Source organism: Hevea brasiliensis, chromosome 11, assembly GCF_030052815.1.
Source record: "Hevea brasiliensis isolate MT/VB/25A 57/8 chromosome 11, ASM3005281v1, whole genome shotgun sequence".
Taxonomy (NCBI): Eukaryota; Viridiplantae; Streptophyta; class Magnoliopsida; order Malpighiales; family Euphorbiaceae; genus Hevea; species Hevea brasiliensis.
In genome coordinates, this window is record NC_079503.1 from 23,972,710 (window position 1) to 23,990,467 (window position 17,758).

The window sequence follows — 17,758 nt, forward strand, 5'->3', positions numbered from 1 at the left end:
ATTCACTGCTTTTACTAGCAAATTTATTTAGAGAAATGAGTTATGAATAATTTTTGATTGCTTTGGTTTTGGGAATATTATTTGGAACTTATTGTATTGCCAACTTCACAAATGGAAATTTTGAGATAAAATGTGATTTGGGAATTGTATGAAATATTGTGATTTGGAATTGTTTTTATTCACACTTGGCATGACAATGTTACTATGTTCCTCCTCCATTTATGGGGTGAGTGTAATTATGTTCCTCCCTCTTTGACTTACCAGTCTGAGGTGAGTGTGGATGAGTACTCATTATTCAGCTAGCTTTCTCCCTCATTGATTTCAATTATTGGGGTGAGTGTGTCTTGTCGTGGTGTACAACACGGCATGTGTGGAAAAACTGTGTCATGGCCTAAATTGTGATAATGATTGGCAACACTGTATTATTCAGTTGTTTGATCAAATTGTGTTATTGATGGGCAAAACTGTATTATTCAGTTATTTGATCAATTTGTGTTATTGACTGGCAAAACTGTGTTATTTAGTTATTTGATCAATTTGTGTTATTGATTGGCAAAACTGTATTACTCAGTTATTTTATCAAATTTGTATTATATGAACTTTGTAAATTTTGTGAACTATTTGATTTGTGAATTTTCAATAAAAGATTTATATATATCGCATTTCAAATTGTTATTGTGCACCACTGAGTAAATTTTACTCAGCGATAGCTTTTCACATCGCCGCAGTAGATAGATTGATGAGCGCAGACTAGGCTGCTAGTACTATATTGAGAGATCATCGGGTAAATTGAGTATACCACATTTTGCATTTTGTACTGTAATGTATGTTCACTGTATGTATATATTGTTCTTGGTTTTGAGCAGTTGTAAATTAAAATTGTACATTGAAGTTGTAAAGTAAATTATGAGTTATTTTGGCTTGTAAAATTTGTACTGTATTTCTTTTATCTCAGTCTTTGAAAAATTATTGTGGATTTGAGTTAAAAAAAATATTGTGTTAAATTATGTTGGAATTTGAGATTGGGAAATATATTTGAAGTGCTTTTTACAGGTTTTTGAAGAACTGTTTTTTTCAAAACACAGATGGCACTCCACCAAAATTTTTACAGAAATTACTAATAATTCAAATGTATTACCTATTTCACTTCCGTTCAAAAAAGTTTTTAACACCTGTAAATAGTGCTCACCACTGTAAAAAGAAGTAAGAAAAGTTTTAAAATCCCTTGTAGAGTATTTGATGGGTTATCAGTAGACGAAGTTGGTAATTCATTAGGTATACTACGGGATCATGTCATGCCTTACTGAGGGGTAGTTTTTAAATTCTGTTTTCACCTGTAATTTGAATTTTTTTTATTCATAGTACAACTGCTCAATATCATTGTTTGATACATGCAGTACATTACATTATAAATATGCACTAACGGGAGGAAATCTCCTTGTGTTATTTATTCAGAAGGTTTAAGATCCTCGAATTGACTATGGAAGAGGGTGATCGTTCAGTCGATCAATCGATAGAGGCTGAGGTACAAGTTGAGGCCCCAGCTCCACAAAGTGTCGAAGGCCCGACTGTACCAGTTTTACCGGTACAAATTACTGCACAAATGGTCCAGCAAATGGCCACTTTCTTTCAACAAATGGCTAATAATCTGTCAGTTCAAGCCCAAGTACAGACCTAACCCCCACAAGGGCAACATGAAATAGAGAAGAGGGAGAAACCTATGGGTTAGAGCTCAAGCAGTAATTTGAGAAAGAGAAAAGAATATGAGGAGCCTCGAGTTAAGGGATAGTACAGAGGTGGATCATCAAGACAGAGACCACCAAGGTCCAGTCATTGAACAACTAGAAGTTCCTACCCTCCCCGCCAATGTGAAAATTATGGTAGAAATCATGGTGGGGTATGCTACAAGGCCATAGGAGCCTGTTATAACTGTTGAGGCATAAGACACTTTGCCAAGGACTGCACCAGTGCTCACAGAGTTGGACCACCTCCTACTACTGCAGAAAGGTCAATTCAGAGCCCTGTCACTAGAAGTTCACAACCATCCAGCAGAGTTGAAGGAGTTGAAGGTACAGTTGCAAGAACTACTTGAAAAGGGCTTTATCCGCCCTTGTGTGTCATCATGGGGAGCACCAGTATTGTTCGTTAAGAAGAAGGATGGCACTCTTCGTTTATGTATTGTTTGACCTGGAGTCTGAATACTTTTATGTTAGTGTTAGAACTATATGTTATGTTGTTATTCCTTTACAGGGGAATAAATTTTGATGCATTAGTGATTAGTCCTTTAAGATAAGGATTGTGATAATAAGTGAAATTAGTTTTGAAAGAGTTTATCGGTGAAAAGTATTTTCTAACACACCATAAATTATAAAGCTAATTGGTGAGCCTACTCAATGTAAGGCAAGAGGACGTAAAAGTAAGATGCAGTAATGGAATTGCTTTAGATGAGGGCAAGGATGTTACTGTTAGTAATTGCTAATGGATGTTGTAATCAGAATAAGATTCGAATATCAGTAAATTCGAAAAGGATAAAATATTAGAAAATTTGATCAATTAGGATGTATCGTAGTAACTATGCAATGTTCTTAATATTTATACTGTAAGCTGCAGATTACAGTACTGACTTAAGATTATTGTATAGAGCTACGTACTACTCAATAGTACACGTAGATGAGAATAGTTGCCAACGGCATCTGTTTTGGTATAGTTATGCCAAGACAGAATTTAATTGTTAGAAATAAGTTTGAAAATCCTACTTAGGGATCTAAAACTCAAAAGTTAGAATATCGAAAGGTTATAGTCAGTACAAAAGGAAGTAAGTTATAGAATATTGACAGATAAAAAGAGTTATGGACGTAAAAATTCGAACAGTTGGTTCAGATATAACAAAGAAATGTTACGAATGTGAGGAAGACTATGGCAAGTCTCAGAGTTTCTCCTTTGTCCATGGTATATGAATTGAAAGCACAGCATGCCAGTTCAGAGATTGATGAAGAGGGACAGACAGTAGTTGCATGGCATGTATAGCCAGTATTGATTGATCAGATCAGAATGGTTGTTCAGAATGATGATAAATATCAGAAGCTACTGAAAGAAGTCCAGCAGGGCAAGTAACCTAAATTTTCTGTGAAAGATGATGGTTTATTGCTACATCAGGGCAGAATGTGCATTCCTAATGATGCTGAATTGAGACAGATCATTATGAAGGAAGCACATGAGTCTCCTTTTGCTATGCATCCTGGTGGAACTATAATGTATAGAGGGCTGAAAGAGCATTACTCGTGGATGGGTATAAAGAGAGATATAGCTGAATTTGTTTCCAAATGCCTAACTTGTCAGCAAGTAAAGGCAGAACATCAAGTTCCAGTTGGTTTGTTACATCCTTTGCTAGTACCAGAGTGGAAATGGGAACGAATAACTATGGATTTTGTTACAGGACTTCCAAGAACACATAATAGTCATAATGCAGTATGGGTTATAGTTGACAGATTGACCAAGTCTGCTCACTTTTTGCCAGTTCGAATGGACTATAGCCTAGAAAGATTGGCTAGATTGTACATATATGAGATTGTAAAATTGCATGGAGTGCCAGTATCAATTGTGTCTGACAGAGATTCTAGGTTCACTTCTAGATTCTGGGGTAGTGTTCAGAGAGCCATAGGAACTAGATTGAACTTCAGCATAGCATTCCACCCACAGACAGATGGCCAGTCTGAAAGGCTAATTCAGATATTGAAGGATATGCTATGGGCTTGTGTGATTGAGTTTGAAGGTAGTTGGGATACACACTTGCCTTTGATTTAGTTTGCTTATAACAATAGCTATCAATCAAGCATTGGGATGCCTCCATATGAATCTTTGTATGGCAGAAAGTGCGGAACTCCCTTATGTTGGGATGAAGTAGGTGGAAGGAAGATGATTGGGCCAGAAATTGTTCAGCAAATAAAGGAAAAGATCAGATTGATCAGGGATAGACTTAAGGCTGCATCAGACTGTCAGAAGTCCTATGTTGATCTGAAGAGAAGAGATATTGAATATGCAGTGGGTGATAAGGTATTCCTCAAAGTTTTTCCTTGGAAGAGGATTATGAGATTTGGCAGAAAGGGGAAACTGAGTCCTTGTTTCATCGGACCATATTAGGTTCTGGAAAGAGTGGGTCCTTTGGCATATTGGTTGGCATTACCTCCAAAGTTAGCAAGGATGCACAATGTTTTCCATGTGTCCATGTTAAGGAGGTACAGATCAGACCCATCTCATGTATTATCAGTTGAAGAGATTGAGGTAAATCCATACCTCTCCTGTGAGGAAAAACCCATAGAATTCTGGCTTATGAGGTAAAGCAGCTGAGGAACAAGCAGATACACCTGGTTAAAGTGCTGTGGAACCATCATTCAGGCCAGGAAGCTACTTGGGAACGTGAAGAGGATATGAGGAGACAACACCCATAGCTGTTCAGAGACTAATGCCAGGTAAAATTTCGAGACGAAATTTATTTAAGGGGGGGAGAATTGTAACACCCCTATGTTCGGTAGTGTGTTCTACTGTTCTGGTGACCAGTGCTATCTAGACAGCAAGGATGCCTAGAACTACACTTTGATATGAGTGAGGAGACATAAAATAATGAAATACAAGAAAAGAAAATACAAGAAAAACAAAGGAAAAATAATAGCAAAGAAATGTAACCAAGTTAAGCGAGCCGAGAACCCTAATGATGGGTGACCGCACCGGGAAGTCACGGCGTGGATTGTTGACTAGCCCTGGACAGCGGGGAACCCTGGAAAATATTTTTAGGACTTGAATAGACCCCTATTGAAGTATAAATACCATAAGAAATATTAAATGAAAATTAAATAATTAGTACAAAGAAAAGTGAGAAATCGAAAAAAACAGACAAAACCCGGTGTTACTGAAAAATCGGGAATGCAACCCAAACAGGGGCATTGTGGTCATTTGACACCCCAAGTTATCTTTTGACCTAAATTTCCATTAAAAATAAATAATATTACACTTGAAAAATTGAATGAAAAATGAGATTAAAGATAAAATATGATTAAGAGAAATTAAGTGGAAAAATATAGGAATAATTAAAAGTTTAATTATAATATTATTTATTTAAGGATAGTGGAGCACTAAGTGGACTATATAAGCCACATGAGGACCAGAAAATCTGCATTCAACTTCATCTTCTTCCCATTTTAAAACCTTGTCGAATCCATTTCCTTCCCTAAAAACCACCATGGCCACACCTTGCAGGCAAGCTCCACTCCTAATGATCAAGCCACAATTTCTCTAATTGTTCTTCATTAAAAGTGTTCTACACATCATGGGCAGCATGTAGAAAGCAAGAAAGAGGAGTTTTGGTGAAGTTTAATTAAGCCCATGTTGAGGTTAGTGCTTAATCTTTCCATTTTCCTTTATTAATCCTTGTGTTGAGCTTTGGGTAAGTTGAATTGCTAAGAAAATTTGAGGAAATGATTGAGTATGGGTGAACCTTATTTTTGGCAGCCATGGAAACTCTTTAATGGCAGTTTATTCTTGCTTGTAAATGGTAGATTAAAGGGTTGATTAAATGTTTATATGTGTAGGAAATTATTTGGGTGATGTAAACTTAATATATGTGAATGTGTATTGAAGTTTGAGGCTTGGAAATTAATGGAATGTAATGCATGAATCGGTAGCTTTGTGTGGTGAACCATAAGGATGTTATTTTATGTTTGGATTATGGAATATTAATGTTGAATTGTGATAGTTCTTATGGCAGCTTGGGTATATGTGTGATGGTGTGAGGTTGGACATGTAAATGAGCATGAATAGGTGATTAAATTGTTGTAATTGAATTTGACAAATTCTGCACTTTATGTGTATGTTGAATGTGATTGTAAGCTGCCAAAATGATCAACAATATGTGGTAAAATATTTTTAGGTTATGGTACAAACCAAAGTTGACATGAATGTGAAGTTTGCTAAGTGTTCAAGGTGATCTTGATGAGTATAAACAAAATGCAATAGGGCAGTTTGTGTTTTGGGCTTAGAACCTTAAGTGTGTGGCTCCAATTGGTATGAGACCAATTGGAGGTGAAACTAGGCACAAAATGTGCCAACTTTCATGAAGGAAGCTTGCCAAAATTATGCTTGCAAGGTAGCTTGAAAAATGACCAAATCCGGATTAAGTGCAAATAAGGCCTGAAAATTGACCATTTGGGCAGCAGTTAGTGTTTAGGCCATAAATCACTCAAAACAGGTCCAATTGACCTGAAATTTTGACCATGAATAGTTAAGACCCATATCTACAAGTCTTATGAAGACACCAAAGCCCAGAAATGACCATAAAAAAGTCAAACAGCTTGCACAAGTTCGGGTCCAAAAACTGGCCGAACCAAAATTGACCTAAAATGACCTAAAGTGACCAATTTTGATGCAATTTGACCAGCAATAGTAAAATGACCATAACTTGGTCTACATAACTCAGAATGACCTGAAATTTTGCCCCGCGTGCAATAAGACATAGATATAGAAGTTTGTAGTTTTGACCAAAACTCAAAAACCGAGGGAGCTAGGTCGTCCGGCTAGGTCAAACTAGTATCCCGGAATCCAGCAAATTGCAAGAAAATGCAAGATACATGGAAATGAGTTTGGTAACATGTACCAACCCTAAAAGACTATTGAATGTGACATATTAGTAACATTAAAACCTAATTTACCTAGAATGCATCGAGGGTCAACATATTGGGTTGACTAAACAAATAATAGAATTTAGTGAATTAATTATCAAGCATTATCGTTAGAGATAGTTTAAATGAGTACTGAAACACCTCAAATTGTGTTTTGTCAGTTAGCAAAGACTCAGGGAAAGGGAAGGAAACACTGAGTCAAGGCCAGGAGACAGTTATCAGAGGTTTGTGCACAACAGCTATTTCTTTTGAATTTTTCAATTGAAATGAATTATGACTATTGTACATTATTGTTTTAAATTATGTTTGTGCACAATATTTTTTTCTTTTGAATTTTTCAATTGAAATAAATTATGATTATTTGCACGTTATTGTTTTAAATTGTGTTTGTGTACAATAATTTTAACTTCTCATTTTCTACTTAAAAATTTAATTGAATATTATAGTTTTAAATTGTGTCCATGCACAATACCTTTATATTCACTGCTTTTACTAGCAAATTTATTTGGAGAAATGAGTTATGAATAATTTTTTATTGCTTTGGTTTTGGGAATATTATTTAGAACATATTGTATTGCCAACTTCGCAAATGGAAATTTTGAGATAACGTGTGATTTGGGAATTGTATGAAATATTGTGATTTGGAATTATTTTTATTCACACTTGGCATGACACTGTTACTATGTTCCTCCTCCATTTATAGGGTGAGTGTGATTATGTTCCTCCCTCTTTGACTTACCAGTCTGAGGTGAGTGTGGATGAGTACTTATTATTCAAATAGCTTCCTCCCTCATTGATTTCGATTATTGGGGTGAGTGTATCTTGTCGTGGTGTACAACAGGGCATGTGTGGAAAAATTGTGTCATGGCCTAAATTGTGATAATGATTGGCAATACTGTATTATTCAGTTGTTTGATCAAATTCTGTTATTGATGGGCAAAACTGTATTATTCAGTTATTTGATCAAATTGTGTTATTGATGGGCAAAACTGTGTTATTCAGTTATTTGATCAAATTGTGTTATTGATTGGCAAAACTGTGTTATTCAGTTATTTGATCAAATTTGTATTATATGAACTTTGTAAATTTTGTGAACTATTTGATTTGTGAGTTGTCAATAAAAGATTTATATATATCGCATTTCAAATTGTTATTGTGCACCACTGAGTAAATTTTACTCAGCGATAGCTTTTCATTGCTGTCACAGATAAACAGACTGACAGGGCAGTAGACTAGGCTGCTAGTACTATATTGAGAGATCATCGGGTATATTGAGTATACCACATTTTGCATTTTGTACTGTAATGTATGTTCACTGTATGTATATATTGTTCTTGGTTTTGAGCAGTTGTAAATTAAAATTGTACATTGAAGTTGTAAAGTAAATTATGAGTTATTTTGGCTTGTAAAATTTGTACTGTATTTCTTTTATCTCAGTCTTTAAAAAATTATTGTGGATTTGAGTTGAAAAAAATATTGTGTTGATTTATGTTGGAATTTGAGATTGGGAAATATATTTGAAGTGCTTTTTACAGGTTTTTGAAGAACTGTTTTATTCAAAATATAGATGGCACTCCGCCAAATTTTTTACAGAAATTACTAATAATTCAAATGTATTAGCTATTTCACTTCCGTTCAAAAAAGTTTTTAACACCTGTAAATAGTGCTCACCACTATAAAAAGAAGTGAGAAAAGTTTTAAAATCCCTTGTAGTGTATTTGATGGGTTATCGGTAGACGAAGTTGGTAATTCATTAGGTATACTACGGGATCATGTCATGCCTTACAGAGGGGTAGGGTGTGACATAATAGAAGTTTAAAAGCCAGTTAAAATTTTTATTCATTTTTATTTATCTGTAAATTTTGGAAAAATTTCGACAGAGTACCGTCTGTATTTTAAGAAAACAGTTCTTCAAAAACCTATAAAAACACTTCCTATAATCTTTTTTTTCATCAAAATCCATCACTACTACAACACAATTAACACAATTTTTCACAAAACTTTTGGGTACATACATTTACATACACCAAAATAAATATTACAATCAGGGTACAAAATATACCCGATAAAACTTCAGGGATGTGGCTCCAAGATCCTCAGCAACTCACTCTGCTGCTCCTTTAAGCTCTATATCTGTGACAGTAATAACAGCCATTGCTGAGTACTACGACTCAGTAGTGCACAATATACTAAAATAACATTTTCTGCATAATTCAAATCACAATTATTCATATACGATACTGAACATGAAAAATAGATATAAAACATGATTTATAAATTTTTAGTCCAAACAATCTCATTTAAGAAATTTCAAAATGAATTTCATAAAAACACACAGTTATATCATGCCATTCATAATAATATTCATCTCAATAGCTAAAGGCTTATGAGAATCACAAGGCTAGCTAGCTCAAACTATGGGTACCCATTCAAATTTCTTCCTCTACTGGCACACACCTCAACACTTCAGCTAGAGAGGGAATCAAAATTCAAAACTAATTCCTCCCACTAGTCATGCTAGTGAGACATTCAAATATATGGTCATGACACTGTGGTTTCAAAATTGTCTTATAATTTATAAAACATTTACTGACAATTAAATCACATATCATCAAATTTCCAATAGTTTAGATCCAAAGCATAGTGTACATTTCAATCATCATTTTGCAATATAAGTAAACCACAAATCATTTCATGCACTTTGCAAAGGAATTTTAAAGGATATTTATATTGTGCACAAACCTTATGCTAGTCGCCTCTTAGCCTTCACTCGATGCCTTAGGTTCTTTCTCGGTATTCTTTTCAACTGAAACACACAATTTTATAGTGTTTCAGTATCATAATTTATCGTAAGTCTAAAAATAAATTCAAATTTATTTATATCTAACTTTAATATGCTTAACTTGATGTTCTTTAAAATTTGTATTTCGGGGTTACTATTCACGATACTATTCAAGTCAAATTATTGACTTTCTCACACTTAATAGATATAGGGATTTCAATTTTATCCACATGCCACATTTTGGTTACCTAATTTGTTTGTTTTGATTGTTTCCTCAAATTTTAAGTCTCTTAGGTGAAATTTTCAAATTTTCAAATTTGGTGCCCTTTTTTGCACTAATCCATTGGTCAAGTTGCTATTGAAATTTGGCTAAGTTTTCTTCATAGAATTTGTTCCTTATTGTCTTAACTTTATTTCCCTTTTTTAATCATTCCATTTGGAGTTTTTAAGCCCTAGTTATGGCCATTTGAACATGGCTGGCTAGATTTGATGTTACCCAGAATTCTAGGCATTTACTGGATAATAGCAGTTTTTGTACACAGACTGCAGGTGAGTTTTTGGACAGGTTAGGATCAAATTTTGGGTTAGTTTTTTTCACGAAAGTTGTACTGCTATGTCTCAGGTTTCCATCAGTATAAAATTAAGGTCATTTGGACCTTCCTAGACCAAGTTATGGTCATTTATGTAACTACTGTTTATTTGGTCATTTTTGTACAGGTCAGTGTGCCCAATTCTGAATTTGGCCTAATTGTTCACTAAGTTATGGTCACTTTCTGAGCATGATTCCTAAATGAAAAATGTGCCATTTTGTGTCTATTTTTATTCCTAATTAGCCTCCCACCAATTGGGTTGGTAAATTTTCAGTTTTGGTCCCTGAAAATGACCTAGGTCAAGCTGCCTATAGACTGACCCTAACCAATCCGAATTGAAACTTGTTTCCAACAATTCATACACACCAAAAATGATCACAATTGACTATTTTTCAACTCAAATAGGGTTAACTACATCAATTGACTAATTCTCAACTTTTTCTCTAATTTTTCACATGCTCAAAACCCTAGTTACACATTTGCATAATTTAATGTCATCAAAGTGTACATTCATGATCTATACACCTAATTCATCTCAAATAACCATTCAAACACCTCAAACTCATTAATTTCAAACCCTAACCCTAGCTGGCCAAAATTCCTATTTGGTCCCCCAAGGATAGTTTTTATTTGATTTTACACAATTTCTAAGTTTATTAAAGTATATGTGCATGAATTTTAAAGAAAAACTAAGTGATTGATGACCAACCTCTTTCTTTGAATTTCAAATCTTCAATCTCTATTTTTCCTCCTTCCTTTTCTTGATCAATCACCTTCTTAAGTTGGTCTAACAAGTTTTAATGGGGAAATTCGGGGACAAAGTGAGATTTAATGGGGGTTTGCAAGCTTGAATTCAAGCTTCCATGGAGGTTTGCAATGGAAGAGAGAGAGAGAGAGAGAGAGAGAGAGAGAGAGTGAGGGTGCCGGCTGGTTTAGTGAGAAAGATAAGAATGATTTCTTTTTCTTTTCTTTTGAATTTTAGCTTAATTAATACATAATTATCCCACAAATTTTAATTTTTAAATATTAGATTTATTGCATCATGCTTATGTCATACATGATGTAAATAAACTTTTTCTTTCTTTTTTTTTCTTTTGTATTTATTTTTTCATTAGTACTTTAATTTAATTCTTTATTCTGAAATTTTCTTTTCTCTAATTTTATTAGACAGTTAGGTCAGGAGTAAGCTCTAGGGGTGAATTGACCAAATTGCCCCTCGTCAGTTCAATCCGGTTTGCAAGTAATTCAATATTTCTTCTGGATCCCTAACCTAATTATTTGACTTGCTTAACAATTCTTTTTCGTGATTTTCTCTTTTCCACTGTGTTCGCAATAGTCCTAAGGACAATAGTGTCACATTTTTCGGTTCGAAATTTGAGTTTAGACTAACCTTGTAGTCATTTCTCTAGAAGGTCATCCATCGCTGTGACTCCCAGCTCATTTAACTTCTTATGCTTTGTTTTTCTTCTTTATACTGAACTATTTGGAAATTACTAATTATTTGCGTTCAGGGCTTATCTAGGTGTTTTAGATATGGTTCTACTTCTCTTAATTGTTCGGACTGACACCGGTCACCGGAACAGTAAAATGTACCAGGCTATGCTAATAGGAGTGTTACAATTATCCTCTCCCCCCCCCCCCCCTAAAATAAATTTAGTCTCAAAATTTTAACCTGGTATCAGTCTCTGAACAGTTGTGGGTGCTATCTCCTCATGTCCTCCTCTCGTTCCCAAGTAGCCTCCTTACCCGAATGATGGTTCCACAGCACTTTCACTAATGGTATCTGCTTATTCTGCAGCTGTTTCACCTCATATGCCAGAATCTCTATGGGTTCTTCCTCATATGCTAGAATCTCTATGGGTTCTTCCTCATATGTGAGGTCTGGATTCACTTCAATTTCTTCCACTTGTAGTACATGAGATGGGTCAGATCTACACCTCCTCAACATAAACACATGGAAGACGTTATGTATCTTCTCAAACTCTGGAGGTAGTGCAAAACGGTGTGCCAAAGGACCCACTCTCTCCAGAGCCACATATGGCCCAATGAAACGAGAACTCAGTTTCCCCTTTTTGCCAAATCTCATAATTTTCTTCTAAGGGGAAACCTTAAGGAATACTTTGTCACTTACTGCATATTCAATATCCCTTCTCTTCAGATCAATATAGGAATTCTAATGGTCTGATGCAGCTTTGAGTCGATCTCTGATCAATATGATTTTCTCCTCTATTTGCTAAACAATTTCTGGCCCAATCAACTTTCTTTCACCTATTTCATCCCAACACAATGGGGTTATACATTTTTTACCATACAAAGCTTCATATGGAGGCATTTCGATGCTTGATTGGTAGCTATTGTTGTAAGAAAACTCAATCAAAGGCAAGTGTATGTCCCAACTGCCCTCAAACTCAATCACACAAGCCCATAGAAAGTCCTCCAATATCTAAATTACTCTCTTAGACTAGCCATCTATCTGTGGGTGGAATGTTGTGCTAAAGTTTAATGTAGTTCGGAGGGCTCTCTGAAAACTACCTTAGAATCTAGAAGTGAACCTAGGATCTCTGTCTGATACAATGGATATTGGCTCTCCATGCAGTCTTACTATCTCATCAATGTATAACTTGGCTAATCTTTCTAAACTGTAGTCTATCCGGACTGGTAGAAAATGAGCAGACTTAGTCAGTCTGTCAACTATGACCCATACTACATCATGGCTCTTCTGTGTCCTCGAAAGTCCCATCACAAAATCCATTGTTAATCTCTCACATTTCCATTTCGCTACTGGTAGTGGATGAAACAAACTAGTTGGTACTTGATGTTATGCCTTCACTTGCTAACAAGTTAGGCATTTGGAAACAAATTTTGCCACATCTCTTTTCATACTCATCCACCAGTAATGTTCTTTCAATCCTTTGTACATTTTTGTGCCACCAGGGTGCATAGCAAAAGGAGATTCATGTGCTTCCTTCAAAATGATCTGTCTCAAGTCAACGTCATTAGGAATGCACATTTTGCCCTGGTGAAACAGTAGACCATCATCAGACCATCATCTCTGTCACACCCTACTCCTCTATAAGATGTAACATGATCCCGTAGTACAACTTCGCTTACCGATAACCCATTAGATATACTACAAGGGATTTTAAACAATTTTCATGAAACTTAAATCACTGATTAAAATCTGGTGTTATAAATTTTTTTTCAAAATTTTGGCAAAGTGCCAGTTGTGTTTTGAGAAAACAGTTCTTCAAACCTGAAAGGAAAACACTTCCAATATGATTTCTCAAATACAACTCCAATAAACTTTATTTCATCTCACAATTCAATCTCAATAATCAAATCAATTTATTTTCAAACCAATCTCATCACAAAAGAAAAATTTCATTGATTACAAGACTCAAAATTTAATAGTACAAAACTATACAGGTAAATGAAATCTCAAATTTACATTACAATAATTTACATTTAATTACATATCAAAATATTTTACAAGATTTTTTATACAACTGCTCAAATAATTTACATACATATTATTACATGCATACATCAAAACCTATGTACATGGGTATACCTAGAGCTGATCAGAATGTCTCTTCAAAGAAGCTTACTCAATTGCTCTATGCTCTTTTCACCTGTGACAGCATACAAAGCTATCGATGAGTGGTGAACTCTGTGGTGCACAACTATAACTTAAAACATAGTTCAATATACCTTGGCAAAATTATAGCAAATAATTTGGAAATCAGGATATTCATCAAATTCCAAAACTCAAAATATTTATTGCTAATAATATAAATCATTTGTATAAAATGACTTTGATCACGAAATTCAATTTATCGAATCATAACTAACCATTTAAGGTAATTTTAATAAAATCAATTATACATAAATCATAATTGAAATCAAAATTCTTTACTATTTAAAAACATTCTTTATCTTGAAAACCATTCTTTATCTCGAAAACCATTCTTTATCTCACTAACTATGCAAGACTAATCCAAAAGGGCCATCTTCGGGGTGATTCTAACTCCCTATGATCAGGGAGGTTGAATCGGATTCTAACTCCCTATGGTCGGGGAGGTCGAATCATCGTGCACAGTACACATCATAATAATGAATCTTTCGAAAGGGCCATAACATAAAACTTAGATCTAACCTCTGATAAGGGGAGAATCTAAGCCTGTGCTCATACCATGGTAATCAAAACACAACTAACTCCATTGTCTTCTCAACAAATGAGAGAGACGAGTAATAACCTAGTCAAGCATCTATAGTGAGATATAAAACAATATCACAATCCTTTTAGTGAGCATAAATCACAATACAATTCGATTCAAAGTCAATTTCAGTATCCAATAATTTTTATGCTCATCACAATTCAAATCATAAATTTGCATTTTTCCATGCAAATTGCCCATCACAATTCAAAACATGTTCTATCACAATTTTCCAAAACATAAATTATTCAATCCACAATAATGCTTAATACTTACTATAACAATTTTAATAATCATTGAATTAAATCCAATGCTTGTTAAACAAAATATATAAGAAAAATATGTCATTTAATCATATGAAATATTCAGAACAAAATCAGTTAAAAACTAGTTGTGCACAAACCTGATTTGAGTGGCTCCTAGGCCTTGACTCAATGTTCTTTATGCTTTTCAATATCCTTATCAACTGAAACACACAATTTAAAATGTTTTAGTACTCAATGAATTTATTTCCAATCATAAAATCCAATATCTAAATTTTCTTGGTATTATTCCCTTTAATTTATTTCATTAGTCAACTTATAATGTTGACTCTTGATGCACTCTAAGTGAGTCAATTCCAATGTTACCAATATGTAATGTTTTAGAGCCCTTTAGTGTTGGTATATGTTACCAAATTCATTTTCAAGTGTATTACATTTTATTGCTATTTATCGGAGGTGTACTATTTTAACCTTGCCAGACAACCTAGTTCCCTCGATTTTCGAGTTTCAGTCCAAACTACAAACTTGTAGGTCTACATCTTATTACACGCGGGGCAAAATTTCAGGTCATTCTGAGTTGTGTATACCAAGTTATGATCAATTTACCAATGCTGGATAGAATTCATTAAAATAGTAATTTTAGGTCATTTTTAGGTCACTTTTGGTACGGCCAGTTTTGGCACTTGAACTTGTGCAAGCTATATGGCTTGGTTCTGGCCATTTTTGGGCTTTAGTGTCTTCATAAGAATTGTAGATATATGTCTAAGCTATTCATGGTAAAAATTTCAGGTCATTTGAACCTGTTTTGAGTGAGTTATGGCCAAAATACTAACTACTACCCAAATGGTCAATTTTTCAGGCTTTCAAGTCACTAATCCGGATTTGGCCATTTTTCAAGTTACCTTCTAGGCAGAATTTAGGTAAGCCTCCTTCATGAAAGTTGGCACATTTTGTGCCTAGTTTTACCTCTAATTGGTCTCATACCAATTGGAGTCACCCACTTAAGGTTCTAATCCAAAACATACACTGCCCTACTACACACTCCCCATCACTTACCAATTACATATTCAACACTCACTAACTTACTTCCTTCATGCCAATTCTAGTTTGTACCTTACCATTAACACCTTTAACAACATATTTTCGGTCATTTTGGACAGCTTGTAACCATTTTCAATACGGACACTATAATATAGAATTTTTAAAAGTCCATTTACATAATTTAACTACATGAACATACCCCATTTACATACCCAATTCCAAACCATTATACACATATCCATGCTGCCATCAATAACAACATCTTAAACAACCATAAACAAGTAAAAACAAGCTACATATACTAAATTTCCATGGCTGCTAAAATGTACATCTCCATTAAAACATCAAACTTCAAAAATTCTTCCATAAATCAACTACCCACAACCTTGGTTACACTTTTAATGAAACAAGATTTGAAAATACTCACTCACCACTTTTGAAGTTCTTCAAAACCTCACCAAAACTTAACTTTCTTGCTCCTAATATGCTGCCCAAGGTGTATACTATAACTTTAATGAAGAACTCTTAAGGAAATGGTGGCTAAATGAGGGGTGCATGGTGGGTTGAAAGGTGGGCAGCCATGGGAGCTTCATTTGAGAGAATTTCGGCTGGTTTGCAAGGCAAGGTTGAAGATGAAGTTTTTGCCTCTCTTTGTGATATTTTAATGTCCACTAACTTAACTTAGTGGAGCACTAAGTTTGTTTAAGGATTTAATAATCCAAAGTTTCTAAATTCTCACATTTTGCTTCATTTCTTTTACTATTTAATCTATGTACCACCATTTTAATTTTTATGAGATTTTCAAGGTTTAATATCATTTATTTTTAATGGAAATTTAGGTCAAAAGACAAGTCGGGCTGTCAATTTACCAAAATGGCCCTATTCGGGTTGTATTCTCAATTTTTTGGTAACACTGAGTTTTGTCATTTTCTCGATTTCTCATTTTTCTTTGTGCTAATTAATTAATTAATTTTTCTTTGATATTTCTAATGACATTTATACTTCAATAGATGTTTATTTAAGTTTTAAAAATATTTTCCAGGGTTCCCTGTGGTCCAGGGCTAGTCAATGGTCCACGCTGCAACTTCCCGGTGCGGTCATCCATCGCTATGGTTTTCGGCTCGTTTAACTTGGTTACATTTCATTTCTATTATTTTTCTTTTATTTTTCTTGTATTTTCTTTTCTTGTATTTCATTATTTTATGTCTCCGAACCCATATCTAAGTGTAGTTCTAGGCATCCTAGTTGTCTGGATAGACACTGTCACCGGAACAGTAGAACGCACTACTGAACATAGGGGTGTTATAATTCTCCCCCCCCCTTAAAATAAATTTCATCTTGAAATTTTACTTGGCATCAGTTTCTGAATAGCTGTGGGTGTTGTCTCCTCATGTCCTCTTCACATTCCCAAGTAGCTTCCTGGCCTGAATGATGGTTCCACAGTACTTTAACCAGGTGTATCTGTTTGTTCCTCAGCTGCTTCACCTCATATGCCAGAATTTTTGTGGGTTCTTTCTCATATGAGAGGTCTGGATTTACCTCAATCTCTTCAACTAATAGTACATGAGAAGGGTCAGATCTGTACCTCCTTAACATGGACACATGGAAGACACTGTGTATCCTTTCTAGCTCTTGAGGTAATGCTAATCAGTATGCCAAAGGACCCGCTCTTTCTAGAACCTCGTATGGTCTGATAAAACGAGGACTTAATTTTTCCTTTCTGTCAAATCTCATAATCCTCTTCTAAGGAGAAACTTTAAAGAATACCTTATTACCCACTGCATATTCAATATCTCTTCTCTTCATGTCAACATAGGACTTTTGACGGTTTGATGCAGCCTTGAGTCGATCTCTGATCAATATGATCTTTTCCTCTGTCTGCTGAATAATTTCTAGCCCAATCATCTTCATTTCACCTACTTCATCCCAACATAGGGGAATTCTACACTTTCTGCCATATAAAGCTTCATATGGAGGCATCCCAATGCTTGATTGTTAGCTGTTGTTATAAGCAAACTCAATCAAAGACAATTGTATATCCCAACTACCTTCAAACTCAATCGCACAAGCCCATAGCATATCCTCCAATATCTGAATTACCCTCTCAGACTACCCATTTGTCTGTGGGTGGAATGCCGTGCTAAAGTTCAATCTAGTTCCTAGGGCTCTCTGAAGACTACCCTAGAGTTTAGAA